Below are 14,144 nucleotides of genomic sequence, written 5' to 3' on the forward strand. Positions count from 1 at the left end.
GCCCCAGCCCCTCCCGCCCCGGGAGCGCCTCTCCGCCGCAGTGCCGATGCAGCAGCTGCCTGTGCCATGGCCTAGTCTGACCTGGCCCGGCCTCTCCCCCTTAGGAAGGGGCTGCCCGGCCCGGGTGGCCTCGCGTTGCCAGGCCGGCGTGTGTGTCCTCTCCCCGCGGTCACTCGGGCGTTGGTTTGTAGCCTTGGGGCCAGCGGTGGCTCGGGTTTCCAGGATGGCCGCTAGCCCTGGTTCCCATTAGCACCGTTACCAGCCTTGGGGGCTGTGGCTTCCCTTTGTCCTGTTGCCCTTTTGGGAGCTTCCATGTTGTTTTCCATAAGCTGCTGAGACTGGTGTCCTGGTTTTTCAGGGATAAAGTTGTAGAATCACTTTTCTGTTCCATGTTGTCTCAGTCTGTGGCCAGCTGTGGGCTGGTGATCAAGGCCATTAGCAGTGAGAGCCAGGGCAGCTGCCCCGGGCTGGCCCTCAGGTGTGTTCTGTAACATTAACTCAGGGTCACTATAAATGGGAAAGCTGCTGGGGGTGGGGGGGATCTTGGGTCTGCTCTCCTCTCTCTTTCTCTTCTTTTCTCAAAGGTTGCTATTCCTGGAGTGACTTGCCACCACTCTGTGGGCTAAGTATGACTTAGTGTCTTTTGTATTAGCATCAATATTAGTTTCCTTATTTTATTAAATCTCTAAAATTCAACACACGTCTCCCTCCTTTTCCCAATTCCCTTTCTCAGGCAGGGAGGGGTCCTGGGTGACAGAACAACTGGTTATTGCTCAGTCCTGGGTGTGGGCTAAACAGAGACAACTAGAAATTGGTCAAAAGATTTGAGGCTAGTGCTAATGCATGCACCTTTCCAAACGGTGGCTATCCAGACTATCGTGTGGTGCCAGGTAGTATGACACCAGGTAAATCACAAACACCAACTGCAGGCAGAATAGGTTAACCAGCCTGGGCAACTGCAGTGTCTTTAGCAAGCTCTCCTGAGAGGGTAAGGAGGAACAGTTCCAGATTAAAACACTATAGATGTGTGCGGTTTCTATCCAGAGCTCTCGTTAGCCTCTCAGCAGTGCAAGAGTGGCTTTTCTCCTTGGCATTGACAGCTTTTGTTTCCATTGTATTTTTGTAGTCTGTTTAAGTAGATGGTTGAATAAGCAACACAATTGGAGTTTTAATTGCTTTGCTGATAGCAATCTCTGATAGGTGATAATCTTGTTTAATTGGGGAGAAACGACTGAAACACTTTCTCTTCCTTTGTCCTTCCCTGCCATCCCGATGAGCTCTTGAAGTACTGAGTTTATACTGCTCCTTGCTGGGAAGAAAAAGAGTCTCTCTTCTGTCAGCACTTACCCTTGTGATTCCTGGTTTTGAGTTGCTGGCCTTTGCAGTTGGGTAAGATAAACCTCGTGCTCTATTGTGAATTGTGTATTTTTGGCAAAGTTTGTACTTTTCTCTCTGCCTCTGCATTTGGGTTTTATCCTGTTCTACTTCAGAAGCAATCTGATTTGGGAGTGTTATGTTAATGCATTGTTACTTGATAAAAATATCTTTTCTGGTTTTATATTCCTGATTGATATTTTTTTTTTAACATTTTGGGGATGTGCAGGGGCTATAAGGCACATCAAAGTCTTTCAGAGGAGGAGAGGTGGTCCTTCAGCTAATAAAAGCTGAGGGAGAGAAATGCTGTTTAAAACCAAATTTCAAACACAGGTCTGTTTTCTGTGTCTCTTAATTTTCACAAGATCATTGGGATAGAGTTACCTTTAAAAGTGTGTGAATGCACAGGGTATTCTTGTCAGTCTTTCCTTGTAAGTAAGCTTTTCTGTTTCCTTCTTTTGAGAAACTTTTGAAATAATGAAACTTTTGTGAGTTCTTAATTTTGTAAAAGCTTATAGAGTTCAAATGATGGAGTTATGATGTGTGTGGTGTCCTGTCTTACTTCACAAATAATGATTTTAATCACAAATTCGAGAAGGGAACATGGAGCCTTGTTTTCCGTGATGAGAGCAACGAACAGATTAAACACTGACCCGACACCTGTCTGGATAAGGCAGAGGTTTTGCGTGTTGAACAAACTAAATCACGATGCCTCCACAGCTAAAAGGTGAACCCAAATGCAGTTTTCATCCTTGTGCTGGTAAAACTTTGTCACATAAATTCATCCGGCTGCTAAATTACTTTTTAATCTTTACTTTCAGGTGTAATTTGACTGATTTGCTGATGAATACAGAAGCTACAGCCTGTGTTAGGGAGAGAAACTTTTGTCAGGTGTCTGCCAGGTACAACCGAGAAGCGCTTTGGTAGCTCCTGCACTTCCACTGTGGGTCACAAGATGGGGTAGGAACACCCAGAAAGATGGCTGTCCAGCTGTGAAATACCATCTTATCCTTGTATTTTGCTTAGGCACTGTAAAAATTCTTGCTAGCACACAGAATTTACTGGAAGTAGTAGTTATTAAATGTTATTTTTCAGGAGTCATATTCAGAAGGGTTGTCAGAGTTATATGTAAATGCAAGTACACGTTTTTAGTAGTTTACAGGTTGTGCTGTCCATAGGGAGGGTCGGTGGAGGGCTGGATTTGCTGGAGGAGCAGAGTGCTGTAATAAGGCAGTCAGTCCCAGCTATCAGATAAAGGAGGAGGGATACAGAAGCATTTTTCAAAAATGAAGCATTCTATAGATGACACATTTAATTTCAAAGCAGGAAATACTTATGGGGTGACTGTTCTTTTGGGCCTGTGCTTTGCCAGGTGCACACTGATTCATTGGTGGCCGTTGCTCATTATACTCGTACTTGGGAAGTGACATTGGTTTTGGCTTAGAGAAGAGAACAATTCCACTGTATATCCAATCAGGCAGCAGACAGTTGTTGATGTGACAAATTTTTCTTTGGAAAGTGAATTCTTTTATCACTTTTTGCCTAACTTCAGTCTTGTATTTTAACAAGACATGCCTGCCCATCTGTTTTACTGGACTGCACATAGTTGTGGATTAGCAGGCCATTTTCAAGAACACTATTTTAAAAGCAGATCAAGGGACATTGAAACTATGTGTCTTGAAATGTAATATCCTAGGAAGAGTCTTTGGTCTTGCAAAATAGTGCCAAATAGTTCTGTGCACCTTACTTTCTATGACAGATAGGAATTGGAGAGTCTAAATCCTTTTCTCCTTGAAGAGTGGATCACACTGTAGAAAACATTGCAGACAAACACCGTGGTCAAATGCAGTTGGTATGAGTACAGAAGAAAATAATTCAGATGTATAAGCCACTTGTTATGCTAAATCTGTCAAATGAAGTTCTTTGAAAAAGGGGTGATGTAGAAAGCCCAACCTGTGACCCTGACTGGTAGATGCAGTAAGCAGGTCATACGCTGCCGCTGGCTGCTGCGGATTTCCTTGTGCTGTACTTGAGCTTTGGTTGCACCAAGTGTAAAAGATCAGAAACAACAGTGAAGTTGCCCTGAGCATTTGACTTGCTAAGCACTGAGTGCAGCTGCAAGTGATTACAAGCTGTAATCTTAGCCATGTGAAGCTCAGGTTACCTCCTGAATACAACATTCATTACAATTAAACAGCACCTGAACAACATCTTAGGGGCAGCACCTTGGCAGGCTCTAAATGAGAAGCAAGAGATAAGTGTGCTAGAATTCATGATGGTCCCAGTTCTAGTCATTCTGCATAACAGTGAAAATGCCAGTGCATGTGCCTTTACAAACCGAACAAAATTAGAAGATGGTCAAAATAGTAAAGATGAAAAAAGTGTGAAAAGACCTGGCAACACTGGGACTGGAGGGAGCGTCTCAGCCTGGTGAATATGGAAGTGCATGGTCACATAGCACTGAACTAGTGAAACCTAGATTCCTCTTTTCTGTTTGCTTCTGGATTTTCCATGATCTGGTAATGTACAAATGACAACAGAAGCTTTTCTCACAATTAGGGCACTTACATTTCTCCATGTGAATCCTGTAATGTCGAGAAAAAGTTTGAACTTATGTTGCACCCTCTTTTCACAGAGACTGCTGACAGAAAACCATCATGAAGCTTGTGGGAACTTGCTCTCTATTTCAGTTAAATTGGCTTGAAAGTGGTTGGTGAGTCCAAAAGGAATGAGGGGAAGAAGGATGAACACATACCTTGGAAACCAGACTGAAAGCATCAGATAGAATTTGGTATGAGGACTGTGTCTCCCACTTCTTGCATTACACATCTGCAACAAGACAGATTGAGAACAGAGTTGCTGGTGCATGTCCTCTCAAAATCATCTTGAGAGTAGTTAGGACAGCAACTCTGGGGTCGGTTTTGTGCAAAACAAGTTGGAGATGCAATATCTGCTCTCTTTAGAATTGATACTCTCATTCCACTGGTATGCTTGTCATCTCGCTTTCATGTGGGGTACCAAGGAGCTGTGGGGCCATAACAGCTTTTGGCCCCAGTCTCGTCTGTTACCCTCATTAGCAACGTCTGTGTTCACATGAGGAGGCTTGGTACTGAGTGTGGGCACTCAGGGCTGATCCTATAAGCCTTCAGCGTCAGGGCTTTGATCACTGCCACCCCCAGGGCCGATCTGAAATGGTATTTTAAAAGGAAAGCCTTCTACCTGTACAACATAATAACCCTACAGAATCCTATGGATCTCTTCCTGAATAGTACCAGGAGTACTATTTGACATGTCCTGTGTTTGTTAGATTTCCACAAAGGTAGTTCTGCTACTACCAAAAGAGCCAAAGGAAAACCAAGCTGATTGATAACTTTTTAATTTTTCCAAAGTTAAAATGTGCAGAGATACAGCAGACATTACCCTGAAAAGCAGAAATGCTTTTGTATTAACTAGCAAAATGATGTAAGGGAAAAAGTGGCAGGTAGGCTCCATACCTGACAAAAATTTAAGAGGGACTCATATGAATATATTGTTGACTGTTCTGGAAGAATTATCAGGCAGATTACCAAACATATAAAGTGTTGTAGCCTAGCATTTATCATTTTAAAATTTAAATTATTTTGTAATTCCCTTAAATAAGTTATTAACCTCACCTTAGTAGATAGGTTTATTGGAATTAACTGTGTGTGGTCATGGTTTAAGGCTCAAATTTAGTACTTGGGATATGAATTACATTTCTCATAGAAAATAAACTTGAAGCTGTTGGGGTCATAGGAAGGAAGCTCAATTCATGGCGTGCACTATGCTCAGGCTCCTTTTTCCCAATATCTCTACATCCACCCTGGTTAGACAGCCTGTGTTACTCCCACCTCTAAACCCACCCTGGTTAGACAGCCTGTGTTGCTCCCACCTCTAAATCCACCCTGGTTAGAGAGCCTGTGTTACTCCCACCTAGGCTATTCTCTTAGTGCCACCTTCCCAACAGTTATTTATCTGCGGTGGTACAATAAAGCGCGCAACAGAGCATATATACTAAATACCTCTCATTCTGTTTCCCTTTCAAAGTGCCTTTCAGATGTTTGATGAAATATATAGGCAGCACATATGACTGGGAAATTAAGGCTAAATGTCAGGAGATAATGCTTTGATTTATCCTGCCAGCAAATCTGTAAAAGCTAAACTTTCACTAATGCTCGTGTTCACACTCGCAGTGCAGGGCGAGCTGCATTTTCAAAATCATCTTGCTTGATGTCACTTGACCTCTCAAATTGTTGCAATACTTCTTTGCAGAAGCGGTGATCAGGACTCTCATCGGAAAAAACAAAGGCAGGACGTTCTGGTTCACGTGTCTCAGGTATGTCAGTGGTACTTGAAAGCATCTCCTCGCATGTGGTGGAGAGATGATCCTTGATATTAATTCCTTCGTGCTCTTCAAAATACTGTTGCATTGAAATTTTACGCTTTGGTGCGTCCTGATATGAGGCTTTTCCTTCTACCACTTTTTCTATCTTTTCCTTGAGTTTCCTGTCCTCCTGTAGAAATTGTACAGAATTTTCGTGCTGTTCCAGGACGGTTTCCATTTGCTGACAAAGCTGTCCAGAAGCTTCGGCCTCCTTTGAGATACCTGCAGCTTCTCCGGTTCTGTAGAATAATCACGGTGTAACCTGGATTGCAGTTCAGCCACTCGGTACCATACGCCCTTCAGCGAACCCATTCCAACTCTGTCAGTCCTTACCTTGGCGTCTGTACCACCAGCTTTTAGCTCATTAATCAGCTTTTCAGTTTCCTATGTGAAATAAATTAACAAAAAGTTACGTATTGCATCATAACCATGTCTCTGAGTAGTGTTCAGAGCAGGTAAGTGCACTTTTAACTTTCAAAAACTACGATGTGTAGATACACACTGTAGGCTCTGTACTCTTTACAATTTTGGCAGCTGTTACTGCTCAATGCCAAATGAAAATATAAATTCAGAGAGAAGGACGTTGTGGGGGACCGTGTCAAAGGCCTTGCAGAAGTCCAGCTAGATGACAGCCGTAGCTCTTCCCTTGTCTGCTGATGTAGTCACTCCATCAGAAGGCCACTAGGTTGGGTCAGGCAGCATACAACCTCTGTGTGCTCTCTCAAGGTTTCCTTTTGCGTGTCAAATAAGTTAAGAGCATATTCTTTCTGGTTTATTGATTGACTTTGCTCTTTGAGGACTCTGTCCAAAAGTATTCTGTGTTGGAGCTGCCCGACAGGACGTGCCCCCCACCCCGGGAGGGCAGCTGCCCTGGCTGAGCTCCAGTGCTCTCCACGAGTGCCCTGAGCGCCGTCCCCACTCAGCCTCAGCCCAGCCGTGAGGTCACAGAGCCCTGCAGTGCCACGCCGGCCAGACGCACCAACTGCTCCGCCCCCGGCCACCACTGCGGCAGCAGCATGGTGCGAGCAGAGGGGGCCACGTCCCCTGCCCAACGCCTCCTCCTTGTCCTCCTCCTCCTGGTGGCACTGCATGCCAGGGCTGCCCGGGCTGCCCCACAGCAAGCACAAGGAGCAGGTAAGGAGGCAGCACTGGTGCTTTCACAGGCCAGCAGGCTCCTCTCCCATGGATGATGGTTTTTCCCTCCAGTGCTTTGGCGAGGGTTTCCTCTGGGTGAGGGAGAGCTCTGCCCGTAAGAAAGCCCCGAGGAGTGTGTTGCTCCATCCGCTCCTCAAGGGCTGTTGCACATGGCCTGGAAGGAGTATTTGGAGAGCTGCCAGGAGCCAGCCAAGAGGTCACGAGGCCCTTCTGCAGCTGTGGCAATCTCCACCCATGTCTGGCTCCCACGTTGTTACCTAATCCCTTCCAGTGCCTGCAGTTCACTAAGGCAGGATGGATCCCAACATGCAATGGAAAGATTTCTCATCTGTGCTTGCTTCTAGATGAGGGTGGTGGCAACGGTTATGCAGCTTCTGAACTGGATGGTGATTTAGAGCCCTGGGGGCACCCTGTAGGTAAGTTCTCAATGTCCCTTTGTCTCAAAGGATAAACGTTGACAATGTGGCAAGAGCTTCTTCATGTGCAATTTCCCTTCAGATCCTCTCAGCGTCGTTGGCTTCTCACCTTTTTGGCCTGGTCCTGTCCTTGACCCTGAGAGCAATCCCAGAGGTGAGTCCATGGGAAGAAAGAGCATTTCCCCTTTAATTTTGCATCCGTGTGAAGTGTAAGTTGCTCCTTCCATGGCCGATGCGCAGACATGGAGCAGAGCAGAGCAGGAATGGGTTGGGCTCAGTGAAGCTGCGGGGCGCTGTGCCTTGCCAAGCTCTTTGCCGGCCCCTTGGAGCCTGAGCTGCTCCCGGCGCTGGCTGCCAAGCCAGCGGGCTTGTTGGGCTGGAGTTGAGAGCTGGTGTGAGCTCCAGGGCGTCCTTTCTTCCGGCAGCTCAGTGCGTGGCTCGTTTTGTCCCAGCATGGTGCCACCACAGGCACATGGGAACTCCTTGTACCCTGCTCCTGAGTGGGAGAGATGAGTGCCGTGGAGTAATCCCGCCTTTGAATTGCACTCCCTGCCGCTCCGACCTGGAGAAGTGTCTTGAACTGTGTCACAGGAGCTGTTTTGTCCTGCGCTTCTTTGCAGCCCTGCCTGTAGGTGAAGTTGATCCGGCGTCTCGGGTGGATTCCAGGACTGAGCCTTTGGGAGATGGTGTGGGTACGTAACGGCTTTTTCCTCCCTTTGAGAGCTGCCAGCTCAACGCCCAAAGGTCAGCCAGCCGGGCGCCTCCGCAGGTGTGAGCACGGAGCCCTGCACGTGTGTGCCCTCCCCTTGCGGGATCCCCTTACCGCGTCTGCGATTCAGTTCTGCCGGTGTAGATGACAAGAGATGACGGAAGCTTCTCTGGGTGTTTAGTTACAGATGTGCCCGTGGGGAGGACTGCTCCAGCTCCTCGGCTCAATGCTGTGCTAAAGCGTGGCCGGTATCACAGGGGTGAGTAGTCTGTCTCTGCCAACCTCACAGGCTAAGCGCTGGTTTTCTGTAATTCATTCTTGTGAAATTGAACCAAATACTTTCCGTAAAGGTTCTCCAAGAGCAGAGTACCAAGCTGAAAGAAGAAAAGAGGTCCTGGAGGCATCTGAAGTTGTAAGGCAAATGCTGGAGGAACTACGGAGAGGACACGGTCAGTATATTTCACTTTGCCTTAGCTGTGAGACTCGGCAACCGGAGGGTTTAGATACACGTCGGGACACGCTGTAGCGGGAGGGGGGTGATCAGAGCCTCGCAGCAGCGATGCTGGGTTTCACGCCTTGCAGGTGCTGGCGAGCCACAGGGATGGTGCAGAGCCTCTGCTGCCAGCTGTGGTTCAAGCCGAGTGCCAGGGGCAGCTGCTGTCCCAGTTTGACCAGTAACGGCTCAGAGCTGGTTTGCGCAGGCGTCAGTAGGCAGAGTTGAGGGCCTGGCGTGTGCTGAACTTGGGTTCAGCTCCTGCACAGCACTGCTGGCCACTGGGCCAGTTTCAGGCGGGAGCGAGGTCCCCAGCAATGCTGGTTGCCCTCTCCTAGTGCTGGAAGGCGGGTGGAGACGCTGACTCGGCAGGCTGCTTGGGTTGTGCTCCATTTCCCGACTGCAGACCGATAGCTGGGATGGGGCGAATGTGACCATTGCTGGTGCTCACAGGGAAGGGCAGGAGGGCCTTGCGGAGGAGCCCTTCTCAGAAGGGCCGTTTCCCCAGCTGTCTGCAGCTTCTCCCCCTCCTCTCTGGAGGAAGGCATTTAGCATCACCCTGCAGTCTGCCAGAAGTGCGCTACACGCAATGCAAACTAGAAGATCTCACGCAATGTCCTGGTCTCCCAGCGGGTCAGGCGGGGCTGTTGTTTGGAGGAGTGACTGGGCGCAGCCCCAAAAGCCCAGGCCTTCTTGCTAAACCTTTGCAATGTCTTTGAGAAGTGTTGCCTCCTGAAGATGCCATCTCCCTGATGGGGGAACGGTTCCAGCTGATCCAAGCATCCCGCTTTCTTTCTCAAGGGATGGCCCGAGAGCCTGTGCGGAAGGAGGCGTCTCCAGGAGGAAGCAGTGGCTCATCTCCAGTCTCTGACAAAGGAAAGGAGGTGTGGCAAGCAGCCAGCACGCCAGGTAATTGCTGTCCCGTGGTCAGCCGGTGTCACCCATCAGGATGGCCGTGCGTCAGCAGGCTCTTCCCGTGGTGCCGGCTCTTGCACGCCATGTCAGCAGCCAAAGCTCAAAGTGTTTTGGGTTTGAGGCATCTGGACCATGTTCTGCAGATGATGGGAAATGTGACTCTTGCAGGAATGTACCTCCTGCTGTAACTGCACCCCAGAGCTTGCCCTGAGTCCCTAGAGGCCCAAGGCGCAAGAGCAGCACGGAGTGGGATCCCTCCCATGACGCCGAGGTCCAGAGCGATGCCCTGACTCCCAGATCAGGCAGGGGCTTAGAGGGAACCTCCCCATCCTCCTGCATCCTCCGTGCCTGAGCCCTGCTGAGGCTTTACTTGTCTCTGCTTTTTTGGCAGCGCTGTCAGAGCGCAGAGAACATGGCCAGGGTGGAGGGTATGAATTTTTACAAGCAGACTCGGGTACTGAGCAGTCTTGCTGAGGTCCCTAAGTGGGAGACATGCCTGAAAGCTGGGAGCGGCTGCAGGCGGTGCCCATGCTGGAGAAAAGGCAGAAGGGGAGAGCGAGGCTCAAGTGTCTCTTGAGAAGGACTGACTTTGTCCCCTCAGGGTGTGGGAGGTGGCCCCAGGGGGCAGGGAGAGTCGGGGGTGGCAGTGCCTGCTGCAGGGGTGGTTTTTGTCCGTATCCCTTGAAGGAGCAACTGGTCAAGCAGCTGTGCTCCCCATGTGCTCTCCTTCTGGCCTTCTGAGTTGCGTTCGGTGGACAACGTGTCCCAAAGGGTGGGAGCGTGCCTCCAGGCACCAGCACTGGGGGGGAAACAGAGAAGTGCCTGGCCATATCAGAGGTGCTGCAGGCTGACCAGGGGTGCACAGGACGCACTGATGTTCTGAATTGCTCCTCCAGAAACAGTCAGCGAGACACCCGCAAATGTTTCCGACGCCCAGATGACAGCAGATTGTTCAGAAGACTCGCCACAGCACTGCATGATCAGCGCAGCAGCAGCCGTGTGTTCCGTGCCACTGGGGATAGTGGTGGCCTGTGTCGTGATCCAGTACCACAAGAGGAGAAAAGAGTGAGTTGTTGATTCCCCCCTGCCATTGCTCTCTTCAATGGCTGCTCGTAGCCATGAAGCATTTCTGGCCAGGCTGCTGTGCAGTGGCGAGATAGTGGTTGGCTAAAAAACTCTGCTGAGGTTTCTGCTGCTGTCAGATGCTTTCATTGGCCTCTGAACTCCTGGGCTGCCTTCTCGGGAGCCCACTCTGACTGGAGCCAGTGTTAGCTCCAGCTGCCCCTGCCTGGAGAAGAGCAGCCCCCAGGAGCGACAGGCAGAGGCAAAGCAAGGTCAGGAAGGGAAAGAGCGGGGGATGAGATTGCCCGAGAAAGCGAGACGTGCGCTAGCGCCCGCTCCTGACCCGTGAAGCTGCCCAGAGGAATGGCCCTGCTTGGTGGCGCCATGAGGTGCAGGTGTCGACCTGGGCCAAGGCGTGCCAGCAGCTCAGCCCGCAGTGGTGAGCCTTGCCAGCCCTGGGCCGTGCTGTGGAGGAGAGTCCCCGTGTCCCATCTGCAGCTCAGGACCTGAGCAGCCTCCTCTCTCCACAGGCGCCTCTCAGCAGCTCCAGGAGCTCAGCAGGACACCGAAGGCTGCCCCCCGCACTCCAGTCTTCCTTGATTCTGCCCAGGTTCCAACTTGCGGTGTCTTTCGTGCCCACATGAAGAGCGGCGATGGACAGTAGCCTGTGCTCTGGAAAGCTGTGGCACCCTCTCGCCGATATGTCGGCCCTTCGCTCCCGGAAGGCAGCACCCCTCTCGTGACTCCCCATCAGTCACGATGGAAGGGTGATGAGGCGCAGATGGGCACCTCAGTGCCCCTCAACAGAGAGTCACCCACTACAAGCGCTCGCCGCTTCCTTTTGCGGTACCCGCTGTGTGCTGCAGCTACGGTTTCTCCTTGCAGACCTTGCTCGTGGGGGTCTGTTAGATATGATAACAGCTGTTATCTGTTAAAGCTTCATATCTGGTTTTGGTTGTGTCCTGGTTTTGAGGGGATAAAATTACAGAATCACTTTTCTGTTCCATTTTGTCTCAGTTTGTGGCTAGCCACGGTGCGGTGATCAAGGCCATTAGCAGTTAAACCCAGGGCAGCTGCCCCAGGCTGGCCCTCAGGTGTGTTCTGTAACATCAACCTCACCACCCTGGGCCGGACCGACTGCTGCTTTGGCGCAGCCCTCCCGTTGAGGGAACAGCAGCACCGGAGTCCTCCTTTCCCCCCAGTTGTCACAGACTCCTTGGTAGCACGCAGGTGGCCTCACCTGAGCTTTTCAGCCCTGCCTAGCAAGGCATTGTTGGCTTTTGGAGAGCCAAAACCCCAGAGAAGGGGAAGAGGAGGTACCTGTTTCCTCGCAGAGAGCCCTGGGGTGAAAGCTGAACAACAAAGGGCTCAGGGAACCCGCACAAATCTGCCTTTCCTCAACGGCACTTACGGAGGCTGTCTCATAGTCACTGACTGGATCTAAAAAGCTCCTCCATCCCTGCGCGCCCAGTGAAAATTCTCAGCGCCTTTGGATTATGTGGAAACCCACCTTAGAACTCATCTAGGCCTGGTCTGATGGCAAAACCCAGCTTTTCTAAGCCGAGTTGCTGAGGGTAAGATTCCTCTTCGGGCAAGTTTCCTCTTCGGGCAGATGCTGCAGTTTATGAATCCCTTGTAGCATCAGTCAAATACCACACACCAGATACGGGAGCCTACCAGCCTTCCCCCAGTGCACTGGTATATGAGGTGGCAGACATGGGAGCAGGCATTGCAGAAGGAGGCATCTGGCCACAAAGGGAGTAACTTGCATGTTTTTCTACTAGGAATTCTTCTAGTGATATTTTGGTGGTTACCATATCTTAGTACAAGTTAGGAGGGAGCTGGCTAGTGGACTTGGGGCAAGACAAGACCAAGGAAGAGTTGTCCTAATGTTACGGAGAGGGACAGCACTGCAGCAGCAGAGGGGTTTCTCCTGTATGGCGTGGTCGGGGGTTCAAGGATTCTGCACTTCTGATGTGACTTTGTGGTAAGGCTCGACAGAGATTGTGTTCTCTGGGGTTTACTGACGTACCTGTTGCAGGGACAGCTTCATAGCTGCTCTTGACACTGAGGTGACCTTCTAAAGGGAGAGGAATTTCCTGGAAGAGAAGGCAGTAGATGCTAGCTGGGGTCCTCCTGTCCCATCCTGCCACTAGCTCCTGGCCATGTTGCTGCAGCAGGATTAGGTGATGGGGTGTCAGCATGACAAGGCAGCGCTCCCGATGAGCCTAGAGACGCCTGCCCACACGTAACCCACAGCCACAAGGCTGTCACACAAAGCTCTGAGACAGGTTTAGTGCATGAGAAAGTCATAAGGAAAAGGAGTATTTGCTCTTTAAGCATTTATAACATCCAGGTCACAAATTAATTAGTAGGCTGCTGCTAAAGTTTGTAGGTTTGATTATTCATTTAGATGGGCTGGTTTTGTTTTTTCCCGTGATGGGTTCGATCAGATGTGGTGGCTGGTTTGGTCATAACTGCAACCCTATTTGTCAGTGAACCAAAAAACTTACTCCATAAAAAAGCACCTAGTTCCACAATATCCATTTCCATGGACTGCTTGTAGGTGAGTTTTGAAATGCCAACACCTGACATTAACTTCAGAAAGATTATTCCAGCTGATGTGTGAAAGTCCTTGTTAATTGTACCCATTTAAACAATACTGACCTGGTTTCTACTCCCTAAGTGTAGCATACCAGGAACTGGTGCTAGCTATGCGGAGCTGTTAGCTGTAGTAAATTTTACTTTCAAGTGTGCTTAGTTTAGGGTGATTCTACCAAAGTACTTGTTTGGATCTGAATTTGATATATAATCATCTAACAGTTGAAGCATGTATAATTTCTACATATTTTTAAACTGTTCTATTTTTATCTCTAAATATTAGTCATTTACAGTACCAAATAAAAATATTTTGGAAAAGGACAGATTTTTGTTTAACTACTTAAATATATCAAACTGGATAAACTGTTAATCCTGCAAACTGGCATTCCAGTCCAAATACTATGGCTCTAATCAAAAACTGCAGTTATGATGATATCACAGTTGTTTGTCTTATTAGATTAAAAACACCTCTCCGAAGTGTACTGCAGATAATAAGATTTTCATTGATTATTTCTTAGTATTATGTTAACACTTAATTTATGCAAGTTTTTGCTGAACATAAGGACAGACAGAATTATATCCTCATTAAGGTTTGAGAAATGTTTTCTCACTTAAAATAAGATCATGAAAATTTAGCTAATAAGGTAAAATTTTACTCTTATTCAAAGCACTTAAAATGCCACAATGAATTTTCTGTTAAAACCCCTTAAAGCTTTCTTAGCCAAAAAAAGTCTAAATTAAGGCCTTGATAACCTAATACTCAATAGAATTAATGCATTTCTCTACTGCAACACCTTTTAGAAACATATTGGTGACAATTATTTAAGAGACCTAAAGGAAAAATTATCTGCTGTCAATAGCAGACCTCAACATCTGTTCATTATTAGTCTTATTTTAACATTTCTAAAAGGAAAAGGAGTTTAATAAGTTCAGTCAATATTTATTTTCTGCAAAGTAAAATCAAATAACAATGTAAACATAAGTAATACAGAAATATTAACTCAATCCATTAAACCT

The sequence above is a fragment of the Nyctibius grandis genome, chromosome 29 (assembly GCF_013368605.1).
Source record: "Nyctibius grandis isolate bNycGra1 chromosome 29, bNycGra1.pri, whole genome shotgun sequence".
Lineage (NCBI taxonomy): Eukaryota > Metazoa > Chordata > Aves > Nyctibiiformes > Nyctibiidae > Nyctibius > Nyctibius grandis.